Here is a 15,151-nt window from a genome sequence, read left to right on the forward strand (position 1 = left end):
TCTCATCTGCCAAATGGGCACTGAATACCTGTTCTTCCTCCTTCTTAGAATGTGAGCTCCCTGAGAGGCCTGATTATCTTGTATCTACATCAGCTCTTAGTATGGTGGTTGGCACATAGTAAGGGCTTAACAAATACCACAGTTATTATTGTTATTATTGCTATCACGTCAGTGAGACCCAAGCCCCAGAGAGCTTCTCGAAGGAATTGGTTAATAGCATCAAAAGCAGCTGAGTTTAGTCCTCTAGACTGTAAGCTCCTTGTGATCAGGGAATGTGTCTGTTTACATTGTTGTGTTACACTCTCCCAAGTGCTTATTACAGTGCTCTGCACACAGTAAGTGCTCAATAAATACAATTGATAGATTGAGAACAATGGGGACAAAGCCTTGTTTAGGGTTGCACTTGGATTTGCACATAGTAAGTGCTCAATAAATATTATTAAATGTATGAATTTGCACCCTTTATTTACCCCTCCCTCAGCCCACAGCGCTTATGTCCATATGTAATTTATTTATTTATATTAATGTCTTTCTACCCCTCTAGATTGTAAGCGCATTGTAGGCAGGGAATGCATCTACCAACTCTTTTGCATTGTACTCTCCCAAGATCTTGGTACAGTGCTCTGCACACAGTGAGTGCTCAATAAATAGGATTGATCGGTTGCTTGAAGAGGGAGTTGGGGAGAAAGAAAGGAAGGTGCATATAGCTTGTTCAAGGAATGAAAAGAGAAATGAAATGGAAAGAGAAAGAGAATTAAGTTGTATTTACCCCAGCACTGAGTACAATGCCCAGCACATAGTAAGCGCTTAACAAATTCCATATAAAAAAACTGGAAGGAGGAGATGGGGTGGTAATCGGGGGATGCGGATGGGGCAACAGAAGGTTTTTTTTAAATGAAGGGGACAACGGTGTTTGCAAGCAGAGGGAAAGAAACCAGAGGAGAATGAGAGGGTGAAGACAGCACTTAGGGAGAGGAAGAAGGTGGAAGTATTTTTGAGATGTGAGCAAGAATAAGTCCATGACATTTGTTGAGGGTTTAATTTTAAGACCTCTTCAGGAGGGAATTCAAAGGCTGGAAGAGTTGGTGGAAGCTCTGGGCAAGGGGATTAGTGAAGGAGGTAGAATCGGGTTGGCAAGCAAATGAAAAACAAGTTATAGCACAAGAAGGTAAATTTGAAAGGACAGATTGTTGAAAGAGTGGAGCAATATTTCTTGAAAGGAAGGAGGCCAGAGGAGTAAGGACAGTGGAGAAGCACTGTGGCCTAGTAGAGAGAGCATAAGGTTGGGAGTAGAGGGTCTCAGCTCTAATCCCAGATCCCCCCCCTTGCCTGTCATGTGACTTATTGATCTCTCTTTGCCTCGGTTTCCTCATTTGTAAATTGAGGATTCAATACCTGCTCTCTCTCCTGGGACTGTGAGTCCCATGTGGGACAGAGACTATATCTGATCTGATTGTCTTATATAATTACAATAATAATAATAAAAATTGTGGCATTTGTTAAGTACTTACTATGTCCAACCACAGTATTATACTGTACTATGAGAAGCAGCATAGCGTAGTGGATAGAGCACAGGCCTGGGACTCCTTTGGGTCATGGATTGTTTTTACGAGATGTTCTTCCCCTCGACTCTATTCATCGCCATCGTTCTCGTCTGTCCGTCTCCCCCGATTAGACCGTAAGCCCGTCAAAGGGCAGGGACCGTCTCTATCTGTTGCCGACTTGTTCATCCCAAGCGCTTAGTGCAGTGCTCTGCACATAGTAAGCGCTCAATAAATACTATTGAATGAATGAATCCCGGCTCTGTCGCTTGTCTGCTGTGTGATCCCTCGGCAAGGCACTTCATTTCTCTGGGCCTCATTTATCTCATCTGTAAAATGGGTATGGAGACTGTGAGCCTCACATGAGACAGCGACTGAGTCCAACCCAATTTGCTGGCATCCACCCTGGGATCTTAGTACAACGCCTGGAACATAGTAAGTGCTTAACAAATACCATATTTTTTTTAACCTGCTGGGGTAGACACAAGCTAATCAGATCTCACATACGGCTCACAGTCTAAGTATGAGAGAGAACAGGTATTGAATCCCCATTTTGCCACTGAGGGAGCTGAATCCCCAAGAAATGAAGTGACTAGCTCAAGGTCACACAGCAGACAGAGCCCAGTGTCGACTGCAGTGCTTGACACATAGCAAGCACTTAAAAATGCTATCATCATCATCATCATCATCATCATCATGAAGCAGCGTGGCTCAGTGGAAAGAGCCTGGGCTTGGGAGTTAGAGGTCATGGGTTCGAATCCCAGCTCTGCCACTTGTCAGCCGTGTGACTGTGGGCAAGTCACTTCACTTCTCTGGGCCTCATTTCCCTCATCTGGAAAAGAGGGATTAACTGTGAGCCCCCCGTGGGACAACCTGATGACCCTGTATCTCCCCCAGCGCTTAGAACAGTGCTCTCCACATAGTGAGCGCTTAACAAATACCAACATTATTATCATTATCATTATCATCATCATCATCAATATTATCATTATCATTAGTTCAGGAAGCCAGTTCCCAGCTTCTCTCCCTAGAAGCCGTGTTCCGATTCAATTCTGGATCGATGCTTCCATCCTGTGGCGGGAGAGCGACAATGCAGCATGGCGCAGTGAATAGAGCCCGGGCCCGGAGTCAGAAGGTCATGGGTTAATAATGTTGGTATTTGTTAAGCGCTTACCATGTGCCGAGCACTGTTCTAAGCGCTGGGGTAGACACAGGGGAATCAGGTGGTCCCACGTGGGGCTCACGGTCTTAATCCCCATTTTACAGATGAGGGAACTGAGGCACCGAGAAGTTAAGTGACTTGCCCAAAGTCACACAGCTGACAAGTGGCCGAGCCGGGATTCGAACCCATGACCTCTGACTCCAAAGCCGTGCTCTTTCCACTGAGCCACGCCGCTTGTCTGCCGTGTGACCGTGGGCAAGTCACTTCACTTCTCTGGGTCTCAGTTCCCTCATCTGTAAAATGGGGATCAAGACTGTGAGCCCCATATGGGACCGGAACTGTGTTCAACTCGATTTGCTTGTATCCACCCCAGCATGTATCAGTGTCTGGCACAAAGTAAGCACTTAACAACCATCATCCTCATCATTAATGCAGAAAATAATTTGGCTATCCCATTACCATATTTCTTTTCCTAGCCCCTCCATATTAGTTCTTAATCTTTGTCTACTTGCCAACTGGCATCAGCGTGGCTCAGTGGCAAGAGCCCGGGCTTGGGAGTCAGAGGTCATGGGTTCGAACCTGGATCTGCCACTTGTCAGCTGTGTGACTGCGGGCAAGTGACTTCACTTCTCTGGGCCTCAGTTACCTCATCTCTAAAATGGGGATTAACTGTGAGCCTCACGTGGGACAACCTGGTTACCCTGTATCTCCCCCAGCGCTCAGAACGGTGCTCTGCACATAGCAAGTGCTTAACAAATACCAACATTATTATTATTATTATTATCATCTTCTGGCCCTATACATTAATTCATTCAAAAGTATTTATTGAGCGCTTACGATGTGCAGAGCACTGTACTAAGCGCTTGGAATGTACAAATCGGTAACAGATAGAGACAGTCCCTGCCCTTCGACGGGCTTACAGTTTAATCGGGGGAGACAGACAGACAAGAACAATGGCAATAAATAGAATCAAGGGGAAGAACATCTCATTAAAACAGTAGCAAATAAATCGAATCAGAATAGAATAGAATTAACAAAATAGACTACAGCAGAATCCAGGTACCCTCAATCACCTGTTCTTGTGAGAGGACCCGTCTATGAAAATGTGCCTCTGGTCTGTTCTGGGAGCTGGGACAAATCCGAGCCCTGCTACTAACTCAGTGGTGGATGACTTTGGACAAATTCCCTTAAACTTTCTGGGCCTCGGTTTACCCAACTTGAAAATAGGGTCACTTATCACTGTCAATCAATCGGTGGCATTTAATGAGCACTTACTCTGTGCAGAGCACTGTACTAAGTACTTTGGAAAGTACAGTATAAATGAGTCGGTAGATGCAATTTCTTTTGACAAGGAGCTTACAGTATAGAAGCGGAGACAGGCATTCTAACACCTTAATATAGTAGTAGTAATTATAATAGAATGTACTGAGTGTCTACTGGGTAGAGTGTACTGTACTAAACATTTGGTAAGTTTAAAAATGAGCAAGTGGCACCTTCCCTACCCTCAAGGATCTTACACTATACGTATTTAGAATGCTAAATTCAGGGCTTGGGAGAGTACAAATTTCAACAAACCTGATAGTGCCTGTCTTTAGCTCTCTTTCCCCCACTTAGAGTCTTTGAAAACCTCCCCGATTGTGATTGTGGCTTTGACTGTGAGCCTCCCAGCGAGGAAGAGGGACCATTCTAAATTCATTCACTCATTCTTTCATTCAATCTTATTTATTAATAATAAAAATAATAATAATGTTGGTATTTGTTAAGCGCTGACTATGTGCAGAGCACTTTTCTAAGCGCTGGGGGAGATACGGGGTAATCAGGTGGTCCCACGTGAGGCTCACAATCTTAATCCCCATTTTACAGATGAGGTAACTGAGGCACAGAGAAGTTAAGTGACTTGCCCACAGTCACACAGCTGCCAAGTGGCAGATCCGGGATTCGAACCCATGACCTCTGACTCCCAAACCCGTGCTCTTTCCACTGAGCCACGCTGCTTCTGTGAGGCAGAGGTCGTACCCATCCAACAATGGTATTTATTGAGCACTTATTTTGTGCAGAACACAGTACTAAACGCTTGGGAGAGAGCAATACAACAGAGTCGGTAGACATGTCCCTGCCCACAAGGAGTTTACAGACATTAAAATACAACTAAAACTTTGTGTTTAAGTACTGGGGGGCTGAGGATGGGATGAATAAAAGATACAGATCCAAGTGCAAGAGCAACACAGAAGGGAAAGGGAGTATGAGAGATGAGAGCTTAGTCAGGGAAGACCTCTTGGAGGGGATGGATTTGAGTAGGACTTTGAAGGTGGGGAGAGCGATGGTGTGACAGACGTAAAGGAGAAGGCCGCAGGGAGGATGTGGGCAAGGGCTCTGCAACAAGAGGGACGAGTTGGAAGCCCTGGGAGTAAAAATATGGAACACTTCATGAATTTGCGTGCTATAGTGGGGGTGGTGAGAGTGCAAACTGTAAGTACGAGCAGGAGTAAAGAGAGCAGAAGTACAAGGGCTTTGAGCTCTGGGGAAGAAATATCCTGGAGAAATGTAAGTTTCAAGCCCCTGTTCTCTTGCCATTGTCAGCAAACCCCTGTCCCGCTCAGCTTGGTGATCCCCGAGGGCACCCAGCGATTCTTACTCCCCTCTTCAAAGCCCTACTGAGAGCTCACCTCCTCCAGGAGGCCTTCTGAGATTGAGCCCTCCCTTTCCCTCTGCCCCTCCTCCCCTCCCCATTCTCCCTAATAATAATAATAATGTTGGTATTTGTTAAGCACTTACTATGTGCAGAGCAGTGGTCTAAGCGCTGGGGTAGATACAGGGGAATCAGGTTGTCCCACGTGAGGCTCACAGTTAATCCCCATTTTACAGATGAGGTAACTGAGGCACAGAGAAGTGAAGTGACTCGCCCACAGTCACACAGCTGACAAGTGGCAGAGCCGGGAGTCGAACTCATGACCTCTGACTCCGAAGCCCAGGCTCTTTCCACTGAGCCACCTGCCTCCCTCTGCTCTACCCTCTTTCTCTCCCCACAGCACTAGTGTACATTTGTATATATTATTTATTACTATTTTGTAATGATGTATAAATATCTATGATTCTATTTATTTATTTTGATGGTTTTGATGCCTGACTACTTGTTTTGTTTTGCTGTCCGTCTCCACCTTTTAGACTGCGAGCCCATTGTTGGGCAGGGATTGTCTCTATGTGTTGCCGAATTGTACATTCCAAGCGCTTAGTACAGTGCTCTGCACACAGGAAGCGCTCAATAAATAGGGTTGATTGATTGAATGAATGAATGAATGAATGATGGGGGTGCTGGGAGCCAGAGCCGCTCCGCCAATCACGCCTCAAGCCTCTCCGCCAAGTGCAGGCAAAGACAGATCCTACCCTAGTTTCCGGAAATTCAGAAATAGAATTCGGCTTTGGCCGGCCTGCACGGGGAGCCTCCCTCAGAAAGGCCATTCGGCTGTGGGCCCGCGGCGGGGGCGGGCAGACCGGGGCGGGGTGGGGCAGACCGGGCAGGGGTGGGCAGGCCAGGCTGAGTGTGGTGGGAAGTGGTAAGGTGGGTGGGGTGGGGTGGGACAGGTCCAGGGTGGGTGAGGCCTAGTGAGATGAGTTAGGTAGGGCAGGCAGGGTGAGGGTGGAGCGGGGTGTAGGGAAATGGGTTTGGTAGAGCGGGGTGGGGGGTGGGGGATGGGTTTGGTAGGGCAGAGTGGGGCAGGGTGTGGTGGGTGAGGAGGGAAGGGTTTGGTAGGGCAAGGTGAGGCAGAGTGAGGGCAGGGTTTGGTAAGGTGGAGAATGGTAGGGCCTGGGGGACATGGACCGGGGCCCAATAGGGCAAGGCCAGGCCAGTTCTAGGGGGGTTTCCAAGAACTGAGCTTACCGGCCAGTGGCCGCAGGGAGATGCGGACACCTCCATCCACAGCAGCAGCCCACCGGAGCTCGGGATGAAGATCCTTTAGAATACGGAGTTCCCTTCTAAAGATTTTCCCACGCTGTTTAGAGTCAACCGACGGTGTTATAGCTTTCTAATGCCTGGCCCCCAGGCACGTCGCTGCCCAATCAAGCGATGGCATTAATAGGGTGTGGAAGGAGAAGGGAGAGGAAGGGAGGGGAAGGGGAGGGGAAGGACAGGGGGAGGAGGACGGGGTGGGGGGAAGGAGGGAAGGGACAAAAGGATAGGCAGAGGAGAGAAAAGGAAAGGGAGGAGAGACAGAGAGAGGAGAGGGAAGGGAGGGCGGAAGGGGAAAGGAAGGGAAGAGGAGAAGGGAGAGGGGAGAGAGAAAGAAGAGTGGGGAGATGAGGGAGGATGATGTTTTCAACCAGACTGATGGCATTCCACCTCCTAATAATAATAACGTTGGTATTCGTTAAGCGCTTACTATGTGCAGAGCACTGTTCTAAGCGCTGGGGTAGACACAGGGGAATCAGGTGGTCCCACGTGGGGCTCACAGTCTTAATCCCCATTTTACAGTTGAGGTAACTGAGGCACAGAGAAGTTAAGTGACTTGCCCACAGTCACACAGCTGACAAGTGGCAGAGCTGGGATTCGAACTCATGACCTCGGACTCCAAAGCCCAAGCTCTTTCCACTGAGCCACGCGCTGCTTCTCCTCCTGCCTCCCCTCCTGCCTCCCCAAAGGCTTCACCTCCCAGCTGGCAGCCAGCCCGTAGTGCCACCGTGAGGGAGGAGGGCACAGGGGCCAGGGGACGGCATGCCAAGTAAAGAGGGAGGGGGCTCGGGCCCCTGTCTTTCTTGACCTCCATAAAGGGGGCCACCTTTTCCATTTTATAATGACCACGAAAATTTGTCTCTTAGGAGTGAAGGTGGGAAGAAAATTGGTAAGCCGACTCCCACATTCCCTACCGAGCTCTGCGGGCCTTCGATTGTGCGTCTGACCGCAGCGGGGACTTTCCCTAAGGCTTCCCCTCCAATCTCCAACTGCATCTGACGGTGGCTTTTACAAGCAGCAGCTCCTCGGAACAGGCTCCCTGCCCTCTAAGTATCACAGAATAGGTCATTCCGGTTTCTGTACGGCCATTGAGACATGCTAGTTGAGCCGCTGCCTGGGGGGCCTCTGGGATTGGAGTGAGTCAGGGCCGGCTCCCTCCACAATCTTTCTCGGAGGGCGTTTGCCTCGGTGCCTCGTTCAAGTCTCGACAGCCATTGAGCCTGGCAGCTTCGCGGTTGGGAATTTGGGGTTGTGTTAGATCACGCGCCCGGCCCTTGCCTCCAGCCTGTCCACCTCACCCGGGGATATCAGTCTGCAAAGATTCAGGAATTTCTGCCCCTCTAGGTACCAGGGAGGATGAGGCGGTGGGGAAGGTGGAGAGGCAGCATGGCCTTGTGGATAGAGCACAGGCCTGGGTTCTAATGGTGAATCCACCACTTGTCTGCTGTGTGACCTTGGACAAGTCACTTCACTTCTCTGTGCCTCGGTTACCTCTTCTGTAAAATAGAGGTTAAGACTGTGAGTCCTATGTGGACTCTGTCCTACCTGATTAGCTTGTATCTACCCCAGCTCTTAGAACAATGCCTGGCACACAGTAAGTGCTTAACAAATACCATTTAAAAAAAGTTTAGTTCGTGGTGGGAAACCTCAGAAATATGATAGTTGGTGTTGGGAGGAGAGGCCTGGAGCTCCCATCCCTACGCACTGTGGGGAGGAAATGGTCATTCCTTTTTATAGCCCAGAAGACCCTTGGTTTCGCTGGAGGGGTGGCCCTGCAGGAGGCTGTGGAAGACTAGGGGACAAGCCTGGCCGCTTCCCTGACCCCACTTTCTCTCCTGAGATCTTCCAGGCTCCTGGAGGCCTGAAGTGTCTGGAAAAGCAACTCAAGGGGAAAGTTTCACTGACTTCACCTCATTGGCAACGCAGTTTTGGCTTCACAACCGAGGCCCGTGGAACTAGAACAGACCATCCCCTCTAGCATCCCGTAAGTATTTTTGTAGGAATGCAACCTTCTCTGGTAGATGATAAGCACCCCTATGGGCAAGGGAACTATCAACTCCTTGTGGGCAGGGAACAGTTCTACCAACCCTGTTACATTAAACTCCCATTTAATAGAGTCCTCTGCACCCAGTAAAAGCTCAATAAATACCACTGATTGATTTAAGAAGGCATCTCAGCTTTGCCCAGGACCCCAGTGTCCAGTCCGGGGCTTAGTGCCAGGTTGTTTTTGGGGGGGTTTTGATGGTATTTGTTAAGTTGCTTACTATGGGTCAGGCACTGTACTGAGTGCCAGGGTAGATACAAGGTTGCCAGGTTGTACACAGTCCCTGTCCCTCAAGGGCTCACCGTCTCAACCTCCGTTTCACAGATGAGGTAACAGTTCCAGAGAAGTGAAATGACTTGCCAAAGGTCACGTAGCAGGTAAATGGCAGAGGTAAGGTTAGAACCCAGGTCCTTCTGGCTCCCAGCCCAGTGCTCTATCCACTCAGCCATTCTGCTTCTCTGGTTGTCAGAAGATGGTTCAGTCCCTGGGTGGAGCTGCTCCAGAGGCCTCTGTCCCACACCACCTCAGCTCTTGCCAGTCTGCAGGGCCAGTCCCACAGACCGTGATGATTTCCTCTTCCAACTCAGCCAGTCTCGGGAGGAAACCAGGTGACCTGGCTCTGGCCGAGCATGCCTTGGTGGGTGCTGGAGAATGAGGACCTGCCCTTGACCTCTTCCTTCTCTGAGGTTTAGAACCTGAGAGAGTGGTTAGGGAGGCCACTCCGAAGGACAGGATACCTCGAGGCCTGCAGCGGCAGCAGCAGCAGCTACTTTGAGCCTCAGCCACTCCCAAAGCCAAGTGGTTTCTTAAGCTTGGCAGCGGAGAGGGCTGGACACACCCCACCTCCCCACCCTTCTGTGAACCCACCTCTGTGTGGAGGGAGGATTGAACTCTTCTCATCCCCTGAGGCGGCAGGTGGGGAAAGGGAAGCCCAGACTGACACCAGATGGTCCCACATGGGCCCACGGGCCCCTGGCCTACCTCCACCTCCCTGATTTCATTTTCCTTTAGCAGGAAGCTGAGGACATCTGTGTCCGGGCCAGTCAGGAGGCAGAGGTAGAGGGGACAGCCGGTAATGGAGAGTCTGGGGAAGAGCTCTGCAAAGCAACCGAGGAGCAAAGTTCCAGCACCTTTCCAGGCAGGGCAGGGGAGCGGGGGAGCGCTGGACCGACTCTTCATTCAGTTCAATCGTATTTATTGAGCGCTTTCTGTGTGCAAAGCACTGTAGTATGAGCTTGGGAGAGTATTCATTCAGTAGTATTTATTGAGCGCTTACTATGGAGAGTACAATATATATTATTGCACACAGTAAGCATTCAATAAATACAACTGAATGAATTAAATGAATACAATATAACAACCCCCCCGAGCAACCCAGACACCCAAGAAAGATAGCCATTGGAGTGTAAGCTCCATGGGGGTTGGGTTTAATAATAATAATTTTGGAATTTGTTAAGCTCTTACTATGTGCCAAGCACTGTTCTAAGCGCTGGGGTAGTTACAAGTTAAACAGGTTGTTCCATGTGGGGCTCACAATCTTAATTTCCATTTTACAGATGAGGTAACTGAGGCACAGGGAAGTGAAGTGGCTTACCCAAGGTCACACAGGAGACAAGTGGCAGAGCCGGGATTAGAACCCATGTCCTCTGACTCCCAAGCCTGTGCTCTTTCCATTAAGCCACGCTGGATTTGGGTCTACTAATTCTACTGTACCCTTCAAAACACCTAATACAGTGCTTTGCACACAGTAAGCACTCATATATATATCACTGATAGATGGATTGATTGATTTTTTATGGCATTTGTTAAGCACTTGCTATGTGCCAGGCACTGTACTAAGCGAGGGGATAGATACAAATTAATCAGGTTGGACACAGTCCTTGTCGCACTTGGGGTTCACAGTCTTAACCCCCATTTTATAGATGAGGTAACTGAGGCACAGAGAAGTTAGTTAGTGTTATATTGTATTCAGTCATATTTACTGAAAGCTTACTGTGTGCAATACTGTATATTATATTCTCCCAAGAGCTTAGTACAGTGCTCTGCACAGAGTAAGCACTCAATAAATACAATTGAATGCATGAATGATCTTGTATCTACCCCGGTGCTTAGGTCAGTGGGCCCAGAATAAGCACTTAAATATCATAACAATAAAGAAAATAATAGAGCATTGCCCCGGGAGTCAGAAGGACCTGGGTTCTAATCCCAGCTCTGCCACTTTTCTGCTGTGTGCCCTTGGGCAAGTCACTTCCCTTTCTGGAGCTTCAGTTTCCTCATTTGTAAAATGGTGTGAGCCCCTGGTGGGACAGGGACTGTGTCCAACCTGATGAGCTTGTATCTACCCCAGCACCTAGAACAGTACTTGACACATAGTAAGCGCTAAACAAGTACCATCATTTGGGGTGGAGCCAGGCACAAGGGCAGGCGACATCAAGCTGAGGCAGGGGAGCCAGCCGACCTCTCTGCCCCCTCCTCGGCCCGGCCGGTGCCCAGAGAGCAGGTCACTCCAGGGAAATGCAAGCGGCCCAGGAATGTGGAATCTGACTGGGCCCAACTGCCATCTGGGACTGCCGACAGGTTTAGACCAGTTCTGGGCTTAGACCACAACTCCACCCAGTCAGGGACTACGCTGTGCCAGAGGCAGAGCCCAGCCGGAAGCCAAGGAAGGGAGCAGGCGGGGACAGAGGCCAGGAAGAGTCGGGGATCCAAAAGCACTTTCCCTACCCTTCTGCCTCCCACCCGGCCCCCAGGGATATCCGGATTGGCAGAGCCGATTGCTTTCCGATTCAAGGATTGTTTTTCCAACCTTCTGCCTGCAGGACTTTCTTGATGGCAGAAATTTCGAGCTGTGGACAGCTGGGTAATGGGAAGAGCACAGAACTGGGAGACAAAGGACCTGAGTTATCATAATAATTGTATTTGTTAGGCTCTTACTGTAGCACAAGCACTGTATGAAATGCTGGGGTTGATACAAGTTAATCAGGTTTCACATGGGGCTCACGGTCTAAGTAGGAGAGAGAACAGTTAATTAATTAATTAATTATATTTATTGAGTGCTTATTATGTGCAGATCATTTTACTAAGAGCTCGGGTGAGTACAACAGAATTAGTAGACATGTTTCCTGCCCATTTTGCTAGATGAGGCACAGAGAAATCAAGTGTCTTGCCTAAGGCACACAGCAGGAACGAGAAGGAGCAGGGATTAGAACCCAGCTCCTCTAACTCCCAGGTCCATGCTCTTTCCACTAGGCCATGCTGTTTCTTGGGTTCTAATCCCGGTTCTGCCATTTGTCTGCTGTGTGACCTTGGACAAGCCATTTAACTTCAGTTCCCTCATCTGCAAAATGGAGATTCAATCCTTGTTCTCCCTCCTACTTAGCCTGTGAGCCCATATAGGACCTGATTATCCTGGATCTACTCCAGCACTTAATACAGTGCTTGATATATATAGTAAGCACTTAACAATTACCACAATTATTATTAATAGTAATAGTACTGGTATCATGGACTTAAATATGGAGAAGAATGACGATAATGATGAGAATGACAGAGGCACTTGTCTGCTGGGTGATCTTGGGCAAGTCACTTAACTTCTCTGTGCCTCAATTACCTCATCTGTACAGTGGAAATTACGACTACAAGCCTTATGCAGGACAGGGTCTGTCCATCCTGATTAGCTTGCATCTATTCCAGCTTACAACATAGTAAGTATTCAATAAATACCACAAAAACTAAACTTTGCAGATAATGACTGCCTGAATCCAACCCTTCCCAAGAGCACTAGGGAGAAACAAGTCAAGCTAGTGGAAAGAGCATGGGCCTGGGGGCCAGAGGTCTTGGGTTCTAAACCTGACTCTGCCAATTGCTTACTCTGTGGCCATGGGCAGGTCACTTAACCTTTCTGTGCCTCAGTTCTCTTGTTCTCCCTCTTCCTAGGACTACGATCCCCATGTGGGACCCTACCCCACTGCTTAGAACAGTGTTTGTCACATAGTAAGTGCTTAAAAAATACCATAAAAGAGAGCTGCCAAGCTCACAGAACATGCTTTCCTGGGGGCAGCCTTGACTCCTCTTAGCTGGAAAGGACCTCAAAAAGTCATCTCAGCCAACCCCCTGACACCACGCTGGAGGATGACTGAAAAATGCAAGGTAAACAGAAGTCTTCCCCATCTTGAGAAGCTTCCAGAAACAGAGATTCCACAATGGCACTGTTGCTTCTTGCCCTTTCCGCCTCCAGCCGACAAGGTCAATGTAAGGGATTAACGTGATCTATTTCCAGACCACAGTCCCCTCCCAGTCAAGACAGCTAAATTCCAGAGACCTCACGCACCTGAAAGAACAAATAAAAAAGGACCGCCCTCCTCCTGCCTCCCGCACCGCTAAGTAACCCGATCCTGTTTACCCCGTGCCCACAGCGTATGCCAGCCCCTCGATTCTCATCAAAGAGCTGTTTGTGTTGTGCGTTCCACACTGGCCTATTGTCACTCCTTCCTGGCCTCTGGACTCCTCCTAACTGATTTGCCCCAGACCGTGGGTTTTTGTTCTTGGAGAATCCGAGGGGCGAGGAAGCTCTCAACCTTCCGTTCCCCTGGGAAGTGGAGAAGAGTTGGTGTTTGTCGCTCTAGCCAGAGCAGTGCCCTTGGAAATGACCTTCGGAAGCAGTGTGGCTTAGTGAATAGAGCGCAGGCCTGAGAATCAGAAGTCCCTGGGTTCTAATCTCTGCGCTGCCACTTGCTGGCTGTGTGACTTTGGTCTACTCCACTTCTCTGGGCCTCAGTTGCCTCATTTGTTAAATAATAATAATAAATGTGGTACTTATTAAGGACTTACTATGTGCCAGGCTCTGTACTAAGCACAGAGGTGTTTACAAGCAAGCAGAATTGGACGCATTTCCTGTCCCACGTGGGGCTCGCGATCTCAATCCCATTTTACCCATGAGGTAACTGGAGCACAGAAAAGTGAAGTAATAATAATAATGTTGGTATTTGTTAAGCGCTTACTATGTGCAGAGCACTGTTCTAAGCGCTGGGGTAGACACAGGGGAATCAGGTTGTCCCACGTGGGGCTCACAGTCTTAGTCCCCATTTTACAGATGAGGTAACTGAGGCACAGAGAAGTTAAGTGACTTGCCCACAGTCACACAGCTGACTAGTGGCAGAGCTGGGATTCGAACCCATGACCTCTGACTCCCAAGCCCGGGCTCTTTCCGCTGAGCCACGTTGCTTCTCTGATTAAGGCTGTGAGCTCCATGTGGGGCATTGACTGTGTCCAACCTGATTAGCTTGTAACTATCCCAGAACTTAGTACAGCGCCTGGAACATACCATTAAAAATAAAATGACCTGAGTTAGGTTAAATTCTAGGCCCGTGAGGTCTATGCCCAAGAGCTACTACCTGTAGGCAATGGGAACTGGTAGAGGATGGGGGGGATTTTCTCTCAGGGAGACGGTGGGTGGGTTAGGGTCGTGGGTTTTGCCAGTCTGTTCCCAAAGGTCGAGCATAGGCAGAGTGTGAGAAGCCAACAATAAGAAAATGCACCTTCCCCACTCCCAGCATGCCATGAGATCCATTTCTCACCTTCTGGAGGGTCAAGAGGGCACAGGCAGGTATTGAAGAGGAATGTAGAGGCTGGGGCAGAATCTCTGACAGGATGACTTACTGATATTCAGATGCCCCTTTGGCAATCCGGTTGTAACTGGTGACTGTCACACAGGTGATGCGGCATAGCAGTTCCGGGACTTTCTGAGGAAGTCCACAGATACTACAGCGTTTCTCTGGGGGCATCCCTGACCTCACCCTCCCCGCCCCCCGCCACCACAACCTCGATCGGAAGACTCTGCATTCCCCTCCTAAGTCTCTGTGAACATGGGCACCGCTTTTGAGCCATGGAACTCAGCAGCGAGAGACAGGGTCAGTGGAACAGAGCGGACACTGAAAGTACAAATAATGGCCAAAAAGTGGTCCCATAGGGTCAAGACCAGGCATGGTACAGGTCAGCTGAAATCCAGACCATCGGGTATATAACCAGATGAATGGTCCACTCTAGTTTCCTCTCAGATTTTCTGCCTCCCAGATCATTTTTCTACAAAACCTAATCAGGTAATCAGGTTGGATAAAGTTCATATCCCACATGGATCTCACAGTCTAAATCCCCATTTCACAGATGAGGTAACTGAGGCTACAGAAAGTAAAATGACTTGCCCAAGGTCACACAGCAGACACGTGGAGGAGACGGGATTAGAACCAGGTCCTTCTGACTCCCAGGTCCGTGTTCTATCCATTAGGCCATGCTGCTTCTCCAATTTATTAAAATTAATGTTGGTCTCCCCCTCTAGACCGTAAGCTCATTGTGGGCAGGGAACATATCTATCAACTCTGTTGGGTTGTACTCTCCCAAGCGTCTAGTTCAATGTTGTGAATTCAGTAGGCACTGGATAAATATGATTGATGGATCGA

Source organism: Ornithorhynchus anatinus, chromosome 7, assembly GCF_004115215.2.
Source record: "Ornithorhynchus anatinus isolate Pmale09 chromosome 7, mOrnAna1.pri.v4, whole genome shotgun sequence".
NCBI lineage: Eukaryota > Metazoa > Chordata > Mammalia > Monotremata > Ornithorhynchidae > Ornithorhynchus > Ornithorhynchus anatinus.